The sequence below is a fragment of the Falco peregrinus genome, chromosome 9, assembly GCF_023634155.1.
Source record: "Falco peregrinus isolate bFalPer1 chromosome 9, bFalPer1.pri, whole genome shotgun sequence".
Classification (NCBI taxonomy): Eukaryota; Metazoa; Chordata; class Aves; order Falconiformes; family Falconidae; genus Falco; species Falco peregrinus.
Window position 1 is genome coordinate 4,216,451 of NC_073729.1, and position 23,925 is coordinate 4,240,375.

Genomic DNA, 23,925 nt, shown 5'->3' on the forward strand with positions numbered 1-23,925 from the left:
TGTGGCTTTATGTGGAGAAAGGTGTAACATTCAAGGTCCTTTCACAGCTTTGGAAAAGCTCTCTGCCATTCAGTAAATGCCACACTCCCAAAAGCCTCACTGATGGTATATTACAGAAACCAGCAAGCCTGAAATAACTGTGATATCCTTCAACACTTAACATCATACAAACTTAACTGTACAATCAAGCTTTCCCTGTCATCTCCTTGACTGTTTCCCTGCCCTCTGCAAATAAAACCATTGCCTCTTGGGTGTTCTGCATCCCATCCTGTCTGATCCTTTCATCCTACCTGCATCTTCCTTACAGCACTGCTCACCCCCCCTCCCCCGTTCAGAAAGGAGTAAAAAACAAAAAGGGGAGGGGGGGCACAAAACCCATTCAAACTTTCAAATCATATCTATTTGCCTTAATTAAAAAAAAAAAAAATCATATTCACCCTTCCTCTTTCTGGACATCAGCAATTCCTAAAACTCTGATCACACCCTTCGTATGAATTATCTTCACCAATGATTTTAACAGAAGTCCACCAAAGATGGACGTTTACTTGTCATTATTCTTAAAATCCCTTTGTCCTGTACATGACAATCTTCACCAGAATCCTCTGTGTCACACATTTACAGAACATTGCCTGTCAAAATTACAAAGGAAGCCAATCAAAGCTGACGGCATATGTTCTAAAAAACGGCAGCATTTGTTACAAACCAAACTGGAAAGCCAAAAGGTTGTCAAGCAAATGCAAAAGGTGAAACTGCTGCTCTTCATAATGATTCACATATGATGTAAGGGAATGCTAACCCTAAACCAGGCATTTCTGGGAACTGAGAGTCATCAGCCCACAGCAGCTGGCCAGTGCTACATTGTGATAAAGCACTTCTCTACAGAGCCCCTTGCTCTGCCCAAAAGGCTGTTTGCAGATAGCTGCACAACTCAACAGAGATGTTCTGCCGACAGTCTGGCCATGCTATATAACCTGCTGGTTTGGCACTTGATGGGTGAGTGTGCTTGTGATAAAAATCCTCAGATCCCTCTTTTCTTGCTCTGCAAGTTTCTCTACTTCTAACAGTTTCAATCTGTCTAAATTTATCTGGTAGAAAACTGTTCAACGTGAAGGTCAGGAAAGCAAAGAGGTAAATCAATCTAAGCGTGAAGGATCAACACATCCACACCTTCCCGCGCGCTGCACCCTTCTTGACTTACGCTGTAACTCTAGCTTTTATAATTGAAAACAAATTACCTTACTTCTATCAAAGCTCCTTTTCTATTAATCGTTCACCTGGCTAAATTCAAGTTACTCTGCTTATACAGTAAAGAAATTATGTGTGTTATAACACCATCTCCCTGCTAAACTAACTGCTCACTGACAAAGTAGGCATCTGCCACTTGGCTGTAAGACACCTGGTTGCTTGGGATAAGCCAAAGAGGTTAAAAAATGCTGGCCACAGGTGCTTGTCTGTTCTGAAGCTTGTGTCTCAGGTCTTGCAATTATTTCCACTAGCTGACATAATTACAGTGGATGCAAAGGTTAACCCCATGCCTACTTGAAGACCTCAGTATCCCAAGACATTACATCTCCAGTAAACAACGACTCCAGTTGTGTCATTCTAATAAAATGTCTGAAGTAATTGCAGCGTGTGATGGGACAAGGCAGCAACAAACATGTGTCATCAAGACTGTTGGCAGAATACAATAATAACTAAACGAGTAAAAGGATAGAGAATGCTGCAGAATTAGAAGCAATTTCCCTTATCAGCTTTTTCTAGTAGGATTCCCTCAGGGACTTGGAGAAATTAAAAACTGTGATCGTGCTTGTGAAAAACAGAGGTAAGAACATGGATATCCCTGGCTGACATTTTCAACATCCAACCTATTGGGTTTTGGAAGGGTTCAATTCTGGATCCTTTTCTCAAGCAAGCAGGTAACAGCACAAGCTGTCTCGGTAAGGGTTTCAGAGTGTAAACAAGAAAACACAGATTTGCCAACAACAGTATTACAGCAGAGAAGGAAGCCCAGATGTATCTTGATGCTAAATGGAAAGATCGCAGGAAAGGAAAGTCTCAGACCCACTGCTCCAATAATATTTCTACTACAGTCCACAAAGAGCTCTCCAAGTCATTTTGTGAAAATGAAATACCGCTGTTGTCTTGTGGGTTGTTTGGTTTGTGGTTTTTTGGTTTTAAACAGAATGTTTATGAAATGTTTTTGAATTGTTATTGCTCATTGCGGGATGACTGCATTTTCCTGCAGAGCAGTACGAGATGTGTTTATTCAGGAGAGGCACAGGGTGCACACACTGCCATGCACTACGGTATCACAGCAGTTACCGACCCCGGCTCCCTGGCTCTGCACTACAGACACTGGCAGTAACTTAGCTGAGGGCCATGAAGCCTGATGTAGGGCAACCGATGATGTGTAAGGGTACCACAGGATAGAAATACACCTCGCTCCTGAATCTTTCAACAGATAAGCAACAGAAAGCAGGAATTTTAGTGTTGTTGAACCCTACTTCAAGTTCACAGCTCTCATGGAGGCAATGTTGCTTCTAAGTCGGTCAGCCTTGCACCAAAAGAACTGCAATAGCAGGATTCCTTTAAAGTACAAGAAAACTAAGGGTAGAAATGCATTTTCCACACATATTCCTTATTAACCAGAAGGGATCCATGCTTAGTTCTGAAGTTTCAGAGGCACTTGCTAAATAATTAGATGAAGCTTTGTGTGATGACAGATTTCTTCAGGAGACCAGCCTGATCACTGCAACAGCAGCCCCAGGTTTTCATCACAGCATGACGATACAAGCAGGCATAACGGCAGAATATCACAAACATGACAGCACTACTCCAAATGTCCAGTGACTACAATCATCAGTGTGTTTTTATTACCTTTGTATTGACCAGCCTTTAAAAAGCTTCCCAAGAACAAATGAATGAAAATAAGGCCCGTACACCACATGCAAGATTTGTATTATTGCAGTCATCTGGGGAAGGGAAAAGATAGAAAGATAAAATAGAAGGTGTAGAAATGAGAACTCAGCTCTCTTGATTCCTGCCCTGATATCTCATATACAAGGCTGTTCTGCTCTCAAATAGCTGTAGCTACAGGCTGCTTCAGCACGAAATGGCTGTCTCCATCACTCCCTTAGCTGGGTAAAGTTGTGCACAACACAAACTTAAGGGAGTAAGTTCAAGCCCTAAAATCCTTTTGCCAATGAAGATTGTGCAAGCCTAAGATAACACTGTGTTGCAGTTTTCAGCCTGCTATTAGCTGGCTGGGAGATGAATGGGAAAGAAGCTAGTTAAACTGACAGAGATGATGCCTAACATTGATTTTTCAATTGATTTCGCTAAATTGTTGTCCACACAAACCCCAGTATGGACATTTCTGAATTGGTTAAAATTGACTTATAATGATTTAGTTCATGTTGACTCTTTATTTACTCAGGTTGTGGCCACAGTAGGAAAAAAAAAAAGAAAAAAGAAAAAGTGTTCTTTGAGTCAGAAAACAGCAACATGTCCTGTGAAACGTCTTAACAAGAACAAAGTTGTCCAATATATGTTTTTATCAACATCAAGGTTTAGGGATTTGTCAAAGACAAGATGTAAAGCCACGGGAATGCTCACGTAATTGCAAAAGACTCAGACTGTATTTTAAAGAAAATAACCCATTTCATCTTGAAGTTACTTCTCAGCTGAGGCAGGGATGCCAAATGTGTGCACTCACAGCTGTTTGCTTCAGTTGGTCCATTTTATTCTGTATATACTAGATAATCAGTGCTTGTGCTGGCAGCTATCACACTCAGATGAAGGACAGGTGCTTCTTCAAATACCTTCACTTTGTTTCCAAGGGCTCAACCACCAGGAGACGCTTACGCTGACTTAATATGCAATGACTGCTTTGAACAGCAGCCACCCTGTAACACACAGAAGTCCAGTTATATCATAACATAACACCAAAGCCAACTTTACAACTCACTTCCAGAGTTAGGACAGCCGCCAGGAAAGAGCTGTTGGCTCATGTCAGGCTACACAGGAACCTCGGTGCCAACACTAGGCTCCAAACCACCCCAGCACGGGAACAGCACCTTGACTGTTCACTAGTGGAAGGTGGCTCAAGAGCCGCAGGTCTACCTTTGAGTCCTACAGCAGCATAAACCAATTTCATAAGAGTTGTGGAGCACCAGGAGAGGACTGCGCACCAATATAAGCTGGCTTAAGCAGAACCCCACCTTCACTGGAATCAGGGCATGTCTGGAGCCAGAACATCCGCATTCCTCATGGGAAAATTTAAAGGCAGATGGTTGTGGATCAGTGTGAGTTTATTAACTGATAGACATGCTCTGTGCTGACAATTGTATTGAAAAAGAAAAAAACCAGGCACTTGCCCTTTGACAGCAGTTAAACCTTTACAAACCTAGCTCTTGACACAGGCCCAAACATCTGAATTTGCTCATTTCTTTTTGACTTTGAAATACCCTCTATACAGATGTATTTGCCTTCATAATTGCAGATGCGAAATTAAAATCTTCTTCCCCTTCCCTGGACAATCACATTTTTCTCTTCTGCACAGTTTATAGGAGCTCACTCTTTGATATTTTTTTAATAACTTGTGTTGTGTCTGGCGCTTTGGGGAGTGCCTACGACAGAAAGCACTTTATTACTTCTCTGTTTGAGTTCACTGCAGAGGGCTCACCAGGCCCTATCACTGAAAGGGCGAATCTAGGCAGCAATTTAATCAAGCAGTGATTGAAAAATTAAAGGTAGCAGTGATTAATATGGATTTAGGACTTCTTTTGTTTGAATGGGTTTTAGCTAGAGAACATGGCAGTTGGGTGGGGAGTTTTCCCCTCTGAAACAGAAAGGAGGGTGAGAGGGGGAACACAAAGGAAACCTCTAGGCAGATCATTTGTCTCCTCTTCATATTTAAATAAAAGCCAAGGAAAGAGGTTACACAGTGTATATTATTATCCTTTGGTAAATACCCGTGTGTAATTTCAGCAATTGCAAGCACACCTCTGTGTATAAGCAACGATCCAGCTATAGAAACTTGGCTTGGACCAGCACTAGGAGGGAAAAATTCCACCCAAGACACAAACAAACCTTGAGATTTAATCATCAGCCTGGCTTATTAAGAAATAGGGACTTTTTAGTAACTAGGAGAGCATACTCTAAACATACATGGAGAAAGGGTGTTTTACATTTAAGACAGAGGGACTAAAACCTTTGAAAGCTGATAACAAACAATGAAGGACTAACCTGCTACACAGACAAATTGAATCTGAAGGTCCAGTGTAGAAGCTATGTTCATGTCTCTGGTTAGAGGAAAAGGGACTTACACACATATATACACACACATGTACTTATATCTCCCTTGCAGAAATTTGGGTATGCATTCACTGCTCCCTTGCACATTCTGCAACCTTTTACAACAGTGAAGGAAGTGGAACACGCCACCATGGTTTGCAGCAGATTTCAAATCAAGTCTTTACATGGTAAAATGCCTCCATCAGTCAACCTAGCTAGGGTTATAGGGATGACAGTACTTTCATCAAACCTTTTTGTATTGCCCCCATTTGCAAGTTACTACTGTTAATTTATAGAGTAAATTCATACTAAAGCTGGCTCCAAGTTACTCTAACTTCCTGTAAACACCTTTAGGCATGCACTGACTTCAACTTAAGCAGTCTACAGCACTTCGGATCATCTGAGAAATAAGTACAAGTCAAGATAACAACAGCGATGCAAAATCTGGTTCTGCTCGATTATGAATACTTAAAAAAAAAAAAAAGAAAGAAAGAAAAGTCTTAGCCAAACTGACCAAGTTGCATACGATACTGGCCTTAAGTTCTTTGCCAGCAACAAATAATTCCTGCCTAGGCATCTTCGCAAAAAAAGTCACACACCTCATCTTCCATAAAGTGTTGAAAAAATTAAAAGAAAACACAAAAAAAGCACAGGCAAACAAAGAAGATTATTTGCAAACAAAGAAGCCTTGTCTGAATGAGGATTACCAGAGCTTGCACTTCAGCTAATAGACTTATTTTTCCCAAAAGACTTCTTTTTCCCTTTTCCTTTTTTCATGCTTGGCCAGAGTAGGTGATTCACATTTTCCCCAGATGTCTCTTGTCCTAGCATGCAGAAAACATCTTCATAAGAAGTTGCTTCAGCAGAAATCTAAAGCTTATATTCTAAGCACTTAGATTAACAAAAAGAAAGGTTACCTATAAAATGGCTTCAGAGAAGTATGTTTGTATGCCACTTCAGATGATTTTTGCTAACCACCACATACAATTGCCTTGTTCCCAAAGGATTCGTATAATTTAAGTATGGGGTGCCTGAAAGAGAGTGCTGGAAGTTGGATACCCAGTAATTCAATCCCACATGCCCCTGGGCACAAACATAATTGTATTATAAAGTAGCTCTGCCAAAAATGAAAACAATTAAAGCACAATACATATTTTACTGCTTACAGTTAAGAGTGGTTTCATTTTTCATGCTTATTCATACCACTAAACACAAAATAGAACAATTCAATGAACCCTGCTTGGAAATACAGTAATGAGATACTGCAACGTCATGTGTGTACCAGAGACATTAGATAGTCAGAATCAAAGCTTTGCCAGTTCTGGCAAGAAAGCTCTAATTTGTTCAGTCCTTTTTAACCATTTTGTAAAACTGTTAAATCAACATTTTTACCACTGAGCATACCTATGGATTTAAATTCTGCACGAGCCCAGACAAGGGGAAAGAACTCCGAGTGTGCTGCAGTTTCTCCTCTCTTCCGCATCTGAGTGTCCTATGAGAGAGGCTGAAGTAAAGCAAAATCTGTTTGTGCTGCTCATGGCTGAGGTTAGTCAGAACAATAACCCCAAAATACAAGACTTAAATACACAACTTCATCACATAAAGGATCCTGACAGAGACTGGGAAGACAAAGCCAAGGCAAACACAGTCACCATTTAAAGAATAAAAGGTATAAAGAACAATGTATGGTAGAGCAGCAGAGAAAGGGGTATCGCAGCAATGTCCAGGATTCCTACTGAGACCTTTAGTCCAAGGAAGTCTCATAAGCCAATGTTTTTCAGAGTAGCCTCAGATTCTGTCAAGTATCAAATGCTTTCCAGTTTTGTAAATGCCAGGCACTTTAGCTGATGCCCAGGAGAGGTTCCACGTGATCAGCATCTCTTAAAGTCTTGGGAAATGTCTGCCTCCTAATGCAAGACACTTCTGAAAATGCTGAACTGTACTTCTCTGAGTGTCAGTCTCTGCAAACTGAGTATGAAAATATTCTCCCACCACAAGAAGAGTAGCATACAGCTACCTTGCTGTTTGCAAAGCTTTTGAAAGGGCAGAATAATCAACACTATATTAAAAAACCAAAATCATTACTGCTACCTACATGCCTCACAGCAGTACAGCCCACTTCCAACACCTCTAGGGACTGCCTCTTCCTAAAAGGAATGAATATTCAAAATAATGAATGGCCAAAAAAGAAACCTAAAGAGAGCAATGGAAGACACAGATCTGGTTGAAAAAGAACCACAAAGAGTTACAAGGAAATCCAAGTTCCTACTACTGCCACTACCAAAGAAGTAGCTGCCTCATTAATATGCAGTGGCAACTCGCCAACAAGTGTAGAAATTTCTTTTGCTGCTGAATCACAAAGGCTTGACGAACTTATAGGGCACTTCATTTCCTGGCAGATTGAACCAGTTACCTACAGAGTATTGCCATCACAGCTTCTAACACACAGTAACTCTGCAAGTCTACTGTCATGCACAGCAACGGACTTCACATTAAAGCAGTGCAGAGTATTATCCTTTTATTTTTCTGCAGTCAACCTTTACCCTTAATGAGATTATTTTTTTTTAACCACCGCTTCCTTTTTCTCTTTCCACCTTTGCTCCGCAGGACAGCGAGCACAGGCAGCACAGATCGCCTGATACGATGCTTTCAGTGTCAGTCTTACTGTCCCATTACATGGCAGAGTTTAATGTGCACACGCTGGGTCTGTCAACCTGGCAGTGACTCCACTGCTCTTCAGCACAGCTCTGCCAAGCAGCCTGCAGGCCTGATGTGTCCTCCCTCCTTTCTCTGTGCTCAAAACGGGTCTTCTGTTCCCCACCCCCAAATACCCTTTCTCAGCCCCCTAGGGCTCAAAGGGGGAGCCACGTTATTTGTTCTCAGCCCAGCAGTCTGCATTACTGCTTCAGTATGAAAAACTACAGCTACGGTATGGTGTAAATTGTTACTATCACTCCCTTCCTCTCATAAAGCAGCCACTGCCAATACCAGACTGCTGTGCTTCATGCATAATTCATCAGGTTCCTTAATGTGCAAAGCTCTCCTCTGCAGCTCTTTCCTCTGCACTAAAGTTATCTGTGGGAAAAAAAGCGTCTGTCCAGCCCCTGCTTGAAATATTAAGAGACACCTGAATTTTAAAGTGTCTCTTGGCTTCTTTAATTCACCATAAAAACATAAGCATCAGCAATATCCCTACAACCGCAAGGTCCAGGATGAGACAGAGCCAGAGAAGGTCACAGGGATGTAAGACTGAGCTCTGCCATAGGAAATACAGCTGTGGCCGTACTGCCTGGCACTTGATACTGTTAAAAAACAATCCTTCATAAAAGCCCTAAGCCTGAAAGCTTTTGCTGTCAAGATACACAGGGCAAAGGAGAGAGCAATGCACTCCTGGCAGCATGCTCTGTGTTTTTCCAAAGGCTCCAGCAGAAAAATGTTGTCATGCAGAGGTACTGCATGACAGTACTGTGCACATAAAGACCCCCATGAATTTTTAACTATTTTTAGCCTTTGGTAGTCTCAGATTGCTTTTGGACACTTGCTAACCACCCATGCAGCCAACTGACAATTTCTGACTGCCTCCTTCTAACTTGCCTGTTCTACTCAAGCCAAACAGCACATGATCTTCATGCCCACCCTCACACGCAAACAGCCCTCCCATTCCCTTCAACAGCAAAAGCCTGGAGCTTCCTCCCATTCTTCATCTAACACCTCTTCCACATCTCCCCTTCAAACGCATTTCCCCCAAAATCCCTAAATATTCTGTCTCCTCCCAGTTGCTGCAGAAAATTTGAGGCTGTGGGATGACATGGATGGGACAGCTATGCTAAGCCCTCTCTCACCCCTACCCCATGCCCTTAAATTTCCATCGCTCCAGGATCAGCATGTAATACGTTAAACTATTTAGCATTCTATTATTCACCATAAATGATACTGCACACATCTTACCAGCACTGCAGTTCGGGCTGCTGGCAGAAAGGCATTCCTGGCTGGGATCTATGGCCTCAGGTACGCAGGCGGACAGACCAGCTGCTAATACCAGTCTCTTTCAGCCGCTAAAAGCTAGTAGCGCCGACACCACTCTGTAAACATGAGGCTCACATACACCCATTGACACTGCCTTCACATGCCACCCTGTTGCAGAGGCAAGACCAACAGTCAAAGACAACTCCTGCTGGAGATCCATGGATCAGAAACCACTAGCAATTGAGAGAGTAAAGGTGTACACAGAGTGAAGGACTGCATAAATCACACCAGGGCTTCCATTCCTCCCTGATTCAATGAATAATGACTCAAAACTGGCGCGCTTTCAGCTGCACACACCTCCCAATGACTCTTCTCCAGTCTCTTAATCTGCCCTGGTTCAACCTGCCCCCACCCCTTCCTTTGTAATTGTAAAGCTAGGTCATTTTGGCTTACACCTAATAGGGACAGGTTTGTTGATGCCAGCTGAAGACAAGAAGCAAGGCTCTTCCAAAGCTAAGGCAGTTTCTCAGTTTCTGCCTGTTGTTAAACAGTCCTCTTCACATTTTTCCTGCAGCAAATAACTGTAAGAAATGTTCACACAACAACAGGGTGGGGAAAAAAACCCAACACCAAGATGAAAAAGTAACATGACATCTATTTCTACAGTAGTGAAACAATTACCAACTAATAAGAACCAAACAAACCAAGCAGGACGCAAACACAAGGAAACATTTTATAATAAAGCTTCCTGCTCACTGAAGTGGCAAAGAGATGCATGGCTATTTCCCTTTAGAACTGTAAAAAAATATATATATATACTTACAGCAGGCTGTAAAAGAGTTCACTGGTTTGTAAAGTTTTGGTTTTGTCCTGATACTTCTAATTCAGGCCATAGCTGCAGTTTAGTTTGATATCCAGAAGTGCACTGAATGCAAGAGCTTACTGCCTTCTCCCCTCCACAGCAATGCAACAAATTCAAGTAGGAGAGGGCAGACAGGAGCCTAATGAACAGCAAGACCTCCAACTGCTGTAACGAGCCATGATGAGACACAGCTGCTTCAAGGCAGAGAACAGCTGTGGGGTTGTGCTACTTCTGAGAGGAGTGAATTTTTGCTTTTTATCTTGCTCAAACCATACTGATAATATACATATAACATACATAACCAAGAAAGAACCTCCAGTCAAAACTCCACTTGACAAAGAGATTTCAAAAACAGTGATGTGGCAGAAGTCACCACCAGATAGACGGTACAAAGTGCCCACTGTGCCTGTTAATACAGTATATCCCCTTCAGTACCCTGTATGCAGTTACATTGTGCAATTCAGCAAAACTAACTTCCAGTGCAACAACGCAGGCACAGGAAGTCTGCTACACACTGCTACAGCATTTCAATCAGGCTAACATAGCCAGTTTTTTAGGAAACAAAGTTACCCAGAAGAAGTATGTTACTACCACAACCATGCTACTCCCCATGTCTCAGGCTTGAAGAAATCTAAGCATTACACTAGGCAGACATGACCTTTCTGCCTGGCTACAGCAACCTCTCTTCCTTTTCCAAACAGCTAAATCTCATACCATACAAACGAGCACTGGACTTTCCCTTTTTCTGTGGTTTATTTCCGTCCAGGGCTTCTTGTCCCCCTTCCACAAGGAATGGGAAGCCCAGAAACCATGTACTAAGCACCAATGGTCCTACTCACCTCTTGTAATCTTCCTAATTGCTTTTACTCCTCCCCTTCTTACATTTTTCCTTGCACAGTTCCTCTCAGTCTGTAGCTCCAGAAACCACACCTCCAGCTTTCTCCTGGCATGTTCCTCCTCTTTGGCAGTTTGCAGCCCTAGTTCTCATCAGCTAACTGGTTCCAGCTGGGGGGCTAGCAAGGCCCATCCTTGACCATTTATGGTTCACCACGCTCTCTATACTCAATAAGCCCAGCAGAGAAAACAACACTGGGATTTGGTTCATCTTATTACAAATACGAGAAAGGAAACCTTCAGAGACTTGGACCATACTTACACAGTTATAACCCATCACCAGCCTAAAGCCCACATGAAATAGTGCAGTACTCTGTTTTAAGCTGACAAGAACGGTCTAGAGCACAAGTGTTATGAGGAGTAGTTGAGGGAACTGGGGTTATTTAGCCTGGAGTAAAAGGAGGTTCAGTGTAGACCTTAATTACTCTCTACAACTACCTGAAAGGAAGTTGTAGCAAGGTGGGTGTCGGTCACTTTTCCCAAGTAACCAACAATAAGAGAAAATAGCCTCAAGTTGAACCAGGGGAGGTTTAGATCTAATATTAGAAAAAATTCTTCACCAAAAAGGTTGTCAAGCACTGGAACAGGCTGCCCAGGGAAGTGGTTGAGTCACCATCCCTGGAGGTATCTAAAAGATGTGCAGATGTGGTATGTAGGGAGATGGCTTAGTGGTGGACTTGGCAGTGTTAGGTTAATGGTTGGACTTAATGATCTTAAGGGCTTTTTCTAACCTAAATAATTCTATGATTCTATGAAAGTCATATACCCTTGCATGAGGTGCAGCAATGTTGGAGAGGCTGGCCTGACCACACAGGCTTGGGAATGAGCAGATAGGAAGAGCCTGATCCTTTGGACCCATGGAGCTTTGCTCAGTTAGTGAGCATGAAAAGTTGATTTCTTTTGCTGCCAGCCATCCTGCACTTGAAAGATGGGGATGCCACCTAGAAACATCTGCAGGTGAGAATGTATATTGCTTTACAGACAGACTGTCTAAGTCTGGGACTGGCTCTAGGCTGAGCATATGGTCCCCATAACATACATAAGAACCAGCTACTGCCCAGAGGAAGGAAGGTGACTTAAGCCAGAATAAGAAAGCTGCAATGCCACCGAGTGATTTTGTGCCCTGTGGAGGTAGAGTTCATTTTAGGCAATTATATCATATACTCCCTACCAACTGTTCTCCTCAATGGTGATGGGCTGCAGTCCATTCTAATAAAGACAATGAAAGTGATCTGGACACTGGTGTGATTCCAGGAATAAATTCCCACCTCCCGAAAGACTGGAACAGTCTAGCAAAGAAGGGCATCACACAGCACATATGGCATGCCAGGAGGGGAGAGCTGGAGCCAATCTATTGCATCACCTATGGAAGAAAAAAGAAAAGGAGCACAAAAAAAGGAAGAAACAGCTTGTTAGAAAGATGCAAGACAACATTTCATGTTGTTTAGGATGACCTATTGGGCAGTGTAGGTATGACGAAAGCAGTGTCTTTGTGCCCCCTCTTTTCCTTAAAAAAAGTCAAGAAACAGTAAGAAAAGTTACCTGTTTTGCAAGCCTGGTAAGTTGTTTCAAGCATAGACTGAAATAGAGATACTTGTCTGATTCTTCAGAGGCGTTACATCTCTACTGCTAATGGATGCTAAGTTACACTCATTGCACCTCTATTCAAATCAGAATTCATAAGGTCAGATAAGGTTCCAGATCTCCATAGTTCTACTGGCCTCCACCAGGCTTTAAGAAAGTTATATCAACATGCACCATGTGAGAATTTGGCTTTGCCTGAGCATATATGTGCAGGTGAAAATAAAAGGAGATGATACATTTGAAACTAGTAGATGCCTGACAGATGTATTAACTTGCTTTGCGGGGAATTGGATGACCTCCTTTTCTACTGTGTCTGATCTCCGTAATGCCAGGGGAGCAGCAAGTGTGCACAGAGATCATACTAGGCTTAGATGCAGGAGGAAATCAATACCCACACCCTGCCCTGGCCAGCCACGGGGAGCCGTGAGAGGCAACGTGTCATTCAGCAGGTGAGTGTCCGCAGGGCTCCGGAGCCAGTGCTCACCTTGGACCGGAGCTCACTTTCACCAGCTGTGATGCAATCACAGGACACCTTGCTCATATTTGCTTTCCTGAGCCATTCTGTGCCCTTACGTGGCCAGTCTTCAGAATTTAATTCTCAACATAATTCTCTTCTACTTATATATATAGGTCCCATTCCTACAGCCCTGCAATCACATGGGAAACAAGGCTTTGGATCTGAGTTTTATCTAAATTTAACCTATTCTGAAAAAGGGCCTTAGCAAGCACTACATTTTTTTTTCCCCTGATTTTCCTTTGCATTTCCAGGTTTACATAAAGGTGCCTCAGTGGAAACTTGAATTGAGTTCTCTGTTTCTAAATCCTGACTTATAAAATTCAGTGCTTCTTAATTCGTGTGCCTTTTTCCCATATGCCCCAGTCTCAGTGTTTTTCTTTACAAAACCCTGTCATAGAAAAAGAATACATTCACCCAGATCATGCCGAGTTCTCCGAGGTTGGTACTAAGTCCTAAGGGAGACTAGCTTGTTCATTTCTTTTTGCCAAGTGTAAGTTACATTAAATATGCTGGACCTGTGCAGGTTTCTGCTAAGATGCCTCTGGAAAACTGAAATTCATTTGTCTTTTAAATGGCTGGAAATATTCATAAGTATAAATCATTCCCCCTTCCTCACTCACCCCACAAACTTCATATATTATATAAACATATGGATATTAAAATTATACGTAACTTGTAAAGTAAGTGCTATCTGCCTTTGAGACATTGGGCAGGTAAATTACAGCCTCAGAGTCTAAGGAAAAGATTTGGGGACCATTTGATATATGGTGCCATGAACATCAAAAGCAGAATAAATTAAAGCTGAGGTAATTTTAAAAGTTGGATACTCTCCAATTCCTCTGCAAGAAAGTCAGATGGAACAAGGGCACTGGAACAGAGTGTCCCAGTGGGAACTGAAAGCAGAAAAGGCTTGGACACAGAATCTGCATTTAGTTTATTATTTTGTTGGTACTTAAACTGTCTATCTAACTTGGCTTTCTGCCTCCTTAAATTAAAACGGCACAATTTTACAACCTTAGTGCTTTGCCCTGTCTCTAGAGATCGCTTGTAAACATTTACACCCTTCTGAGATCTAACAGAACACAGAAACATGGGGCCTGCAGCTTTTTAAGGTGACAATGATAACAGAAAAGGAAAAAGCAGTGCTTTGGTAATACTGATCTTGCCTTTTGTTAAACTCTTAACATTTCCAAATAACTGCCAAAACTAATTGAATGTCTTTAACATATAATGTATTGGCAGTTTTATATACATCCATATGCAATCTAGTCTGTACCGGTGCTGTGTGTAGGGTGCTGAGTTGCCGTGATGCAAACAGGATGGCACTCAAGTTCCGAGAGCCCTGGCCATCAAGCAGCCCTCCCACAATGCCCACTGCAGGGCACAACTGGGCAGCACCCCTTCCAGTAGCATAGGCACTGCTGGGACCTAACTGGTCCTGGAGCACTGCACACCATTTTGAATTTCTCTGTCCTCACTTGGTCTGCTTGACACTTAACCCTGCGCACTCCAAATAGCTTTGCTGACTTTTGTGTTTTGAGTTGCAGTCCATGTGCTCAGGGGAATTACTGAGCATAAGGTCAAAGCTGTTTCGCTTTTTCCAGCATAAGTGCCTTTATCCCTTTCCACCTTGCCCTTTCGTACTTCCATGTGGCAGAAGGCAGGGATGCAGATGAGGATTAACTTGTATTTAATGTGTGAAAAGATCCAAAGCCTTCTCTTTATAGACAGTTCTGCAAAAAGACCAAAAGGCTTCTAAATGAAAAAAAGGCAGGTTTTGCTAAAGTATAGAATAGAACATTTAAATTCAAGAACCTAAAAACCCAAAAACAAACTATTGCAGAGAGAAGAGAAATGAAAACGGGTTATAACCGATACTCCCATCACCCGTGGTCTCCTTACAAATGGGTCCTTGCCCCCAAGCTTTATTCCTGTCATCAGTCACTTTCTGCAGCAAACTATGCCCACACCTTAAGAAGTCCTTAAGGAACATGGTTCTTAAGTTTTCTCTGTCCCCTGAGTGGCTGCTCTCAGCTCCATGTGGTGACACTCCCACCTCCCACATGTAATGTCTCTGAAAGTCCCCTCTCTTGCTCCTTCTCAGCTGGTGTCCAGGCAAGGTGTGATTTCCCTCCCTTGCCTGAGGGGTTGCCCTGACTCAACCAAGCCACTTACAAGAACACAGGCAAAATACTTGAGACTGAACAGGTCAACACACAGCCTGTCACAAAGCATGTTCGCCAGGCTGTTATCCTGGGAAATTAATAGGAAGTCTTGACTGCTTCTTTCAAACTGTCAAGAGTGTACTGTGCAGCCGTCAGCATTCAGGGGTCTTTTTTTGCAAATAGAAATACAACAAAAATCCAAATAAATGCAACCCGTGGGATCTGAATATGTTGCCATCCAATGTCTTTGTTTTTAATGATGTGGTATAGCCTATGACAACTTTTATTTCCCCAGTGAGCGCTGCCTGGACCTCATCACCATGACCTTCTCCATTGGTTTAATAGCTCTGCAATTTATGGCAGTAATAGATCGTGCTGCTGGCAACCAATGTGGAAACTCGTAACTATTATCTGCAGAGCATGTATGGATACAAGGAAATTACAGCCACAGTTTTAAAAGACCGAAGCAACGACAGACTGCATTTTTGAGCCCCCCTAGCAGTACTGCGGGCCTGTTTGGGATGCACATGTTTCTTTCAGGCTTGGAAAGTCTCACTTTTTCTATGGCTCCATTATTTGGTGCCTAGAAATCAGGAGCCCAGTGCTGTGCCCTACTACCAGGTATCCTGCACCAGTGTTGCTGATAGGCTCTGCTGAATAGCTACATCCAGCACATGGAAGCCACTGCACAGAATGTGACAGCTGTAGCCAGCAGCCAGGTGTGACTTCATGGGACTCAAAATGCAACCTCACATTGAAACCTTCCTCTTCTCATGAGGCCAAGGAGCAGAGGAGTAAGTTGCCTTTCTTGTGTGCCTCAGCATGCAAGAAGCTCTACATGGGGCAATAAAGAAAGTAGAGAAGCCTTTTCTGTGGAAATGATGATGTTACTTCATTGTGATTGGTTTTGCAAGCTACATGGCACCTTTGATACAAGAAAGCACTTAAGCAGGGGCAAGGGTCTGCACAGAAGTGGTAAGAGAAACAGGTGAGAATGCTTAAATCACAGCAGTATCTTAATTCTGAATTGCCAGGGGAGGAAAAGGAGGGCTATCAAGCATAGTGCTAGGCTCGATGATACAAGGAAACCCTATTGCCTGACCAGGTGAGAAAATCTGTTGACTTTAGGTATGATATTTTCTCAGTGGTAGAGCAGTATGTAATACTCCGAGTAGGTTAGCATATATAATCCAAAACCACTTTTCTCCCCATTTGCAGGTTCAGTGAAGCTTGTAAAGGATTCCATATAAGTAATTTTAAATATTCATGCAGTGCTCATCAACCATGCATCCCAGTAAACCTACAAGGACAACCTTGGGCTTTCTAGGCAATTCCTTTACAAAAATAGTACTTTTGCATGTAAACGTTTGCCTGCGTGCTGCAATGACAGCATATGCTGCTGCTTGCAACATTAAACATTATTCAAAGGAACAACGTTCACGCTATTAACACAACAGCACACAAACTATGAAACGCCTTATCCACTCTCCTAGAGCCAAGTGGAATACAGTAGTCTGTTATCCCTTTCCCTGAAGTGTCTTGTCAAACAACATCATTTTAATACCATCTCCCCCTTCTGCTTATCACATCCAAATAATACTCTGCAACGACATTCCCTGATCCTCAACAAGACTTATTTTGTCAAGTCTGCATCTTCTGCTGAGAGCTGGAGATGCCAACATTGTCCCGCATCTCATCTCTAGTGCCTTGCTATAGAGAGAAAAGTATTTTCCTTAGGGATAGAATTACCTATTCTCAGCCTGACAGTAACAGCTATCACTGTACTGCATTGAGTAAATTACATCAACTTGAACTAGACAAGAGATGTATCTCGAAATATGAAAAAAAGCACCCACCTCTTCAGCTTTTTTTTTTTTTTTTCCCAAAATCCATTTTCCCCACATCACACTGGGAACACACTGGAAGCAAACAGAAAATGACTGCAACAGGGCATCAGCTAAAAACTGTAATTTGGATCTTCTCCTTTGCATAGGACCTGCTACTAGATATTAGCTATCCAGAAGTTATTTCAACCCAAAGAGTTCAGTCTTGTATGTCTGAATTTTTTAATTTTCATTTTATCTTGATGTGTCTTAAGCATTTTGTTGCTCATTTCTTTTCCATCAGGTCTGGTCAATCTGTGGCCCAATCTGAAGCTCACTGAAGCCTGTCTCATGATATTAGAAGACCGTCACGTGATGATACGCAGTGGGAAGGAAACAGCCCATGCAATGCAATACATGGAATTATTTTACTGAACTGTCTGTCCACATACAAAATACAAAACAAAAAAATCTAGCAGCGTGTTTCATATATTTCACCTCTTCAACTATATAAAAAATAATTCTTCTCGATTTCTATTGTTAGTATCAGATAATTTGTAAGTTATTTGTAAAGATTAGATAATAAAACCACTAACATCAGAAAAACAAGTATTTAGAACAAGTATTTCAAATTGAGAGAAACCGCTACTAGCAAGAAGACTTCAGAGAGATCTGAATATCTCTTTTGGCTCTCAGGTTCTATTTTTCTACCTTTCTCAGTCTTGCATAATGAGATTTGAAGGTGCATTTGGTATTAACTGCTCTTTAAGGTCTTACCTGCAGGTGAAAATCTGCTCTTGAGACAGATATTACCGATGTTTAATTCATTGTTGAGGAAAAGGAGCCACGTGTTTTGTGAACCTCTGAAAGTATATGGATAATGCCTCTCATTTCCAATAGGTCAAGTTAAAAACAGTAAGGGTGCATGGTTTTCTGTGCATCTACAAAAATACTTTTCTTCTACAAGCATTGAAAATAATGTCCTTTCTTTCCTCACTAGCCCCATACTTGAAGAAGAACAGAGAAAAATACTAATGATCGTAATTTTAAAAAATGAATGTTTACTCATTCAACCAAAATTAATAAGTATGCTCCATACAAACAGGCACATTAATGACAAGGGCTATTTTGTCTAAATATTCTGCTTCTAGTAGAACCACACTCGATTTAATAAGCTCTGCTTCAAAACAAGGGACTGCCAGGGGTCAGCCAAGCTCACTCCTGAGCAAACTATAAATGGTCTGAATAAATGAGATTAAAGTTTACTCTTAAAGCAAGCAAAAGAAATGAGATACCAGCACTGTCCAACTCCATTCAATCTTCCATCAAGTATGAAGAACTTCATCTCAGGCACAGGATGTGTTTGAGCACTTCAGGATTGTTTTCTATTATTTAAAAAGATGTTATTTCAGAGCTTTTGGTTTGGTTATAATATCAGTTGTTCCAATAACCACAAACTTCAGTTAATTTATTTTGCTAATAACCCCATCCCTTTCAGTATGACATACTGGGCCTGGTACTCATCTCTACTACATTACTGAACTTGATGTGGCAAAAAAGCAAAGGGAATAATTCAAGTTTTATGTAAATACTGTAATGAAGGAAGGAAAAAACCCATGCTTCACTTTATTCCTTCCCTAAAATGGAAATTGAGATTGCCTTACTGCTTTGTTTCACACCCTCATCGCTGATGACTCGGCCTGCACAGATTTGGCAACAATCTTAATGAATTAGCAGTCTATACCTACACCAAACTGGAACTGAGAGGGGGGGGGTGCAAAGACATAAAATACAGCTGTTCCGGGATATTTTCAATATTACAGTGTTATAGCAGCAAGGGAAAGTTCTGTAAAATGTAATAGACCATTATCACTGACCTACCAAGGAAAGATTTTCAGAGACAAATTGTAATATTCCTTTTGCAAACTCCTGCCACTGCCAAACCAAGTGGTTCCCAAACTATGGTACACAAACAGGAATCAGGATGACCAACTTCTCTTGGGAAGACTGGGTACTGCCTGAACAACTAGCTATCTGCCCTGTACATGGGCTGATACGGAGTCAAAAGCTATTTGCAGCCACTTCTGCTGTCACTGCCACATGGTACCCCATCATCTCCACTTTTGGTGTCTCAGCAAGCTTGGTATACAAAAAACTCAGGCTATACTGTTAGTAGTGGGATGTAAGGATATTTAAGCAGCGGCTCCTGACCCCTAAAAGGCAGATTTAGGTATGAGGAGAAGTTTGGTTACGCTGACTGGTAACACAATTGAATGGAGACAGCTCCTGCATGCCGGTAGCTGCCCAGGCAAAACCAAGCCTTGTGATACAGAAAAAGGAGTGTACTGTGATGTGGCACAGACATGGTCTGAATGGCGAAAGTCCTAGAATTTATAGGTAAAGCAGCTGATTCTCCTGGTGCTCTGCAAGAAGTCTTTGCTCCTTCTCCAGCATCAGGAGGAGAAGTCCGTAGCTGTACAAAATAGGATGGCAGTGTCCTGTGGAAGCTGACTTACCCAGACTCTTACTCTTCTATGATTAAACAGTTTAGCAGTAGCAAGCCAATGCCTGCACTTTGCAATGACGGGTTTACAAAACAGCTGATCGTGAATTTTAATCCAATGGCACTAAGCAGAGCTAACATTATTTAAGAGAGCAGGGTTTTTACATTCTCATAGCTTGCCAACAAGGACACTGTGCCAAGATCAACAGTAAAGACCATGCTCTTCACAACACAAACCAAATCTTTTGTAGTCCTTGGCCCCAGAATCTGCAATTCCCTTCCCACAAACACAATCAAAACTAAGAATATGTAGTCCTGGTATCTAAAGAACTACTCTGTCCTATGGTGTAAATTCCACAGCTACAAGAAAGCCAAATCAAACCAAAACAATACTGTCCCCCCCACTCTTTCCCATCAGGATTGCTGTGGAAACCTTTCCAAGAGCGTGTACTTACCATACAACCAAATGTATGTCAGGTAACAACCTCTCCAGTTGTGAGTTATTCATACGTAAAGTTGCCACAGCAGAGCACCACATTAGTTCTGCTCTATTTCAGCAGTCACTAACTAACGCAGAGGTGACGGCATCAGAACAAATACCTGAAAAGAGCAGGACTGAGGGAAGCCAAATTCATTTGTGTTTTGAGAAAAGTCCTTGCCTCAGCCAAAGCACAAATGAACCAGGGCTGAATTATGACACTGAGTATAAATTTTTTTAAAATGAAATAGTTCTGCAACAATTTGCTTGAGCAGATGATTTTAGGCTTTGAGGGAGTGTTGGTACATAGGAACATAACAGTCCGTCAATTTGGGGAAAAGGGGAGGTATTATAGGACAAAACAGCAAGAACAATACAGACCCTGTGGGCTGAAAGGAGTTTTCAGGGAACACTTGATAACAACTTAGTCGAACTCATGTCCTTCAGAAAACCTCTCTGAGCAATGCCTGTTACCACTGATAAAGGGGAATGTATTCACTATCCTTTAAATAAAAGGCATTTTGTTTTACTCTTCCTGATTGCTTTTCCTCTGTTGTCAGTACAATGAGAAAGCACAACAGCTTTCCTACTGTAAAGCTGCTCATTGTTGCCTGCACCTTTTCAAGGGAAGACAGAACTGATACAAAACCACAGTGAACTATCTCAGGCTCCTATAGAGCTACTAGGCACATACTGGTATGAGATAACCCTAAATGGGAGTGCTTTATAAAAAGGTGATGCAATTGTAGCAGACTAAATACAGGAATTGCTTATTGTAGAATCCGCATTTTTTTCCTCCTATTAAAGAAACACTGCATTGTCTCAAAACATAGTTCTTCCAAACTGAAACTGCCACCACAGAACACCTCTTGTAAAAACAATTTTCCCAAGCAAGCTTTTTTGATGGGTGTCCTTGAAATGTTGCAAACAACTGCAGCATTAAAATGATCACTTGGCAGCTTACTGTTGTTCGGTGAACGTCTCCCTGAGCCAGCTCCTGTTTTGTTTTCTTCTCCCTTTTACAATGAGCTCATACAGCATCTCAGAAACTCAGAATCTCAGAAACTGTAGCATGGAACTGCAGTTCCAAGGGTTTTTCCCCCCCAAGACAAGAGAGGTCTTTGCTTGAGATGTACTTAAATACTCCATCCAACTTAACTCCACTACAGTTCAGGTGTGAAAGCAAGCATACCTGTATCAGAGGGTTATGAAACTACCATTCTTTGAGACTAGAGCAAAGTCTAGGCTTCCAATGCTCCAGAAATCTGAATCTGATGGTGACTCCTCTCTTAATTTGCACTACATGAGCTCTGATACCGTGAAGTGAGAGCAGCAAATCACTTGTCTTCTTTAAATGAAACAACCACAAAAGCCTTTGCTTCATTTCCTTTACAGTAGTTAAGGCTAGGCCATACAGAAAACAGGTCCACCCTCATTGCTTACAGCTATTTATCAGGAAATGGTTTTGTCCCCTTAAACGTGTTTATCTGCTTCTGCTATTTACCTACTCACTGAATTTACACTGAGCTTTTGAAAAAATCTCTCCTTGACTCTCCACAATTCGATTCTGTCAGTAATAACTAACCAAGCCAAAACATTGCTGAAAAATCTATCAAATATAATGTGTGTCTTTTCCACTTGCCTAGTTCCATCCTACTACTACTGGGTAACATGAAATACACTTTTCAGAAACGAGCCAGCCACATCTTCAGTGTTCAACTTCACCCTTACATGGAATATACCAGTCCTTACCATTTACTTCCGAGACTTTCAAGCGTGTAGGTGGCAAAGAGAATGGGGCACCCACACCAGTGATTGCCTCTGGCTTTCACCAGCAGAGGTGTGTCAGCTCTGCAGGAAAGTCCACATGGGAAGCTTTCAGGACCACCAGACCCATTTCTTGGGTTTCCACTGTTGAAGACGCAATGCAAATAGTTAAACAGAAATGGTGGTTCTGAGATATGTTCTGCATACATGATAGTGTGTGTGCCACAATATAAAAGTTTTATTGGCACTTGTTAAGGATGACGTACGTAACTTGGTGTGGATGTAAAACTTTAGCAAATAAAACTTGTGGCCATAAACTTCTGCTAATAAAAATCTTCTATGCCATATCATCAAATATTTGTTCTTTCTCTAATTATCTAGAAATACAGTAATATGATGAATAGGTAGATACAGATATTAGGCCAGTATGAGGTACTTCTAACTGTGGTAAATCACAAGATATAAACATGTCCAAATCTGACGGGCAGTAAGTTACGACGGTTTAAAAATTACCATGGTCAACAGATCTCTGATTATCACACAGGAGTTGTTGCCTGCTGGTTAATTGGTGTGTTCTCACCAAGCTAGCCCATAGCTTACAGGCATTTTGGAATGGTCTAAAACACCCTAGAGAAGGACAACTACTGCTGCTGGAAAAGCACTCTCCACTGCAACACACAGGCCAGGAGAGCTCCGTTAGCCCTTCGTGCAGAGGCTAATGTCTTCAGAGCTGAAGAACCTGCTTTACATCCTGCTGCCTCCGCTTGGTGCTTTATATGCACAGCTGGCTAACGACCATGTTGTATTATGTATAAAGCCATTTACTATGATATGCTTGTGTTGTTAATATGCTGTAGAGTATTTTTGCTCTGTTTAAGGGGTAACTCTGGGAAACATTAATGCTGGATGGTATGAAAACAAGGGCAATTCCAGTCTAGACGGCAAGAAGAAATCCGCAAAGTAGCCAAACATTTCCATCTGCTCAGTGAACAAAGAGACTTTCATGCCTCCATTTACGCCTTCTGCTGTGAGCTGCCATCACAGTGTGAAAGGAATCCTCCTTGTATTCATAGGAGCCACGCTGCCGAATACTGCTAGTGATACTTCCTTTGGGTGGCCTCCATGCTCCTTGTTCCTCAGTCTGAGCATGAAGCTTTTAGGCTCTTTTGGCTAGTGCTAGCCCCTTTGCAACTTCCCCCAGAGCAGACACTGAATACAAGGAGCCCTCTGCTACACCCAAAAAAAAAACATTCAGAAATGGTCTGAAGCGACAAACTAGGTTTTGAGAGTTTGGTGCTGGTAATTGCACTCTCTTCCCAAACCATCAACTTATCACACACTTCTTGAAAGTGTAAAACAGTAAAGAAACCTTTGCTTCAGTTTGTCCTGCACAATCAAATAGTTTCTGGAGTATCCTCATCCTAAGAGGCCCTTGTCAGCTCAATATAAAAGCAACGATGTTCAGAAAGTATTATAAGCCTGTAACATTCTCACTACAATTTGTAATTACAACCAACTTTTCCAACCTTTTTTTACTGGTTTTGTACCTTCACTAATGTATCTCTAGAATATTTGGCTTAAAGAGCCTGTAAGAGACTTCAAAATACCGAAAAGCACCATAAAGGCACTTCAGAGAAAGTCTTTAGTGACCTTATTCATTAAATTATGGTTGGTATTTAAAATGCAGGGATCCATTAATGCCTCTGCCAGCATACACATGCAGTGCACAGTTCTGTTGCTCACACAGTCAACACCTGAGTGAGAGTTCTAGGTCATTTACCCTGTTAGTATCAAACAGCACACTACAAACTGCAGTTGGTAAAACTTCCCAGCTATTTCCTTGCCTTCCTCTTTTCCATCTTTCTGAGCAGGATTGTTTTCCAGAATGAGCATAACAACAGGGATAGAGGAGCTGTGGCTCCCTGGAGTGGCCAATCTGCTATATCACTGATGCTACAAAGATGACTTGGCTCACCTTACTGTTTTCTACCTCAACAGAGGATGCCCACAGCGTCTCTGGACTCCTCCAATGCATCACCTCTCTGCTGGCACTGAGGGATGCCGAAACTTG

At 41.9% G+C, this 23,925-nt stretch overlaps 1 protein-coding gene and 1 long non-coding RNA gene across 6 annotated transcripts in view; one reads left to right on the top strand and one right to left on the bottom strand.

Moving 5' to 3' along the window:
* The window catches only part of TSPAN4 (tetraspanin 4), a 436,791-nt gene that overhangs the window by 95,209 nt on the left and 317,657 nt on the right, over positions 1 to 23,925 (bottom strand). The gene's annotated exons all lie outside the window — the stretch shown is intronic.
* LOC114011840 (uncharacterized) lies at positions 905 to 17,584 on the top strand. Its single transcript, XR_003553943.2, has 3 exons — positions 905 to 993; positions 15,579 to 16,271; positions 17,411 to 17,584. It is a non-coding gene; the product is annotated as an uncharacterized LOC114011840 (long non-coding RNA).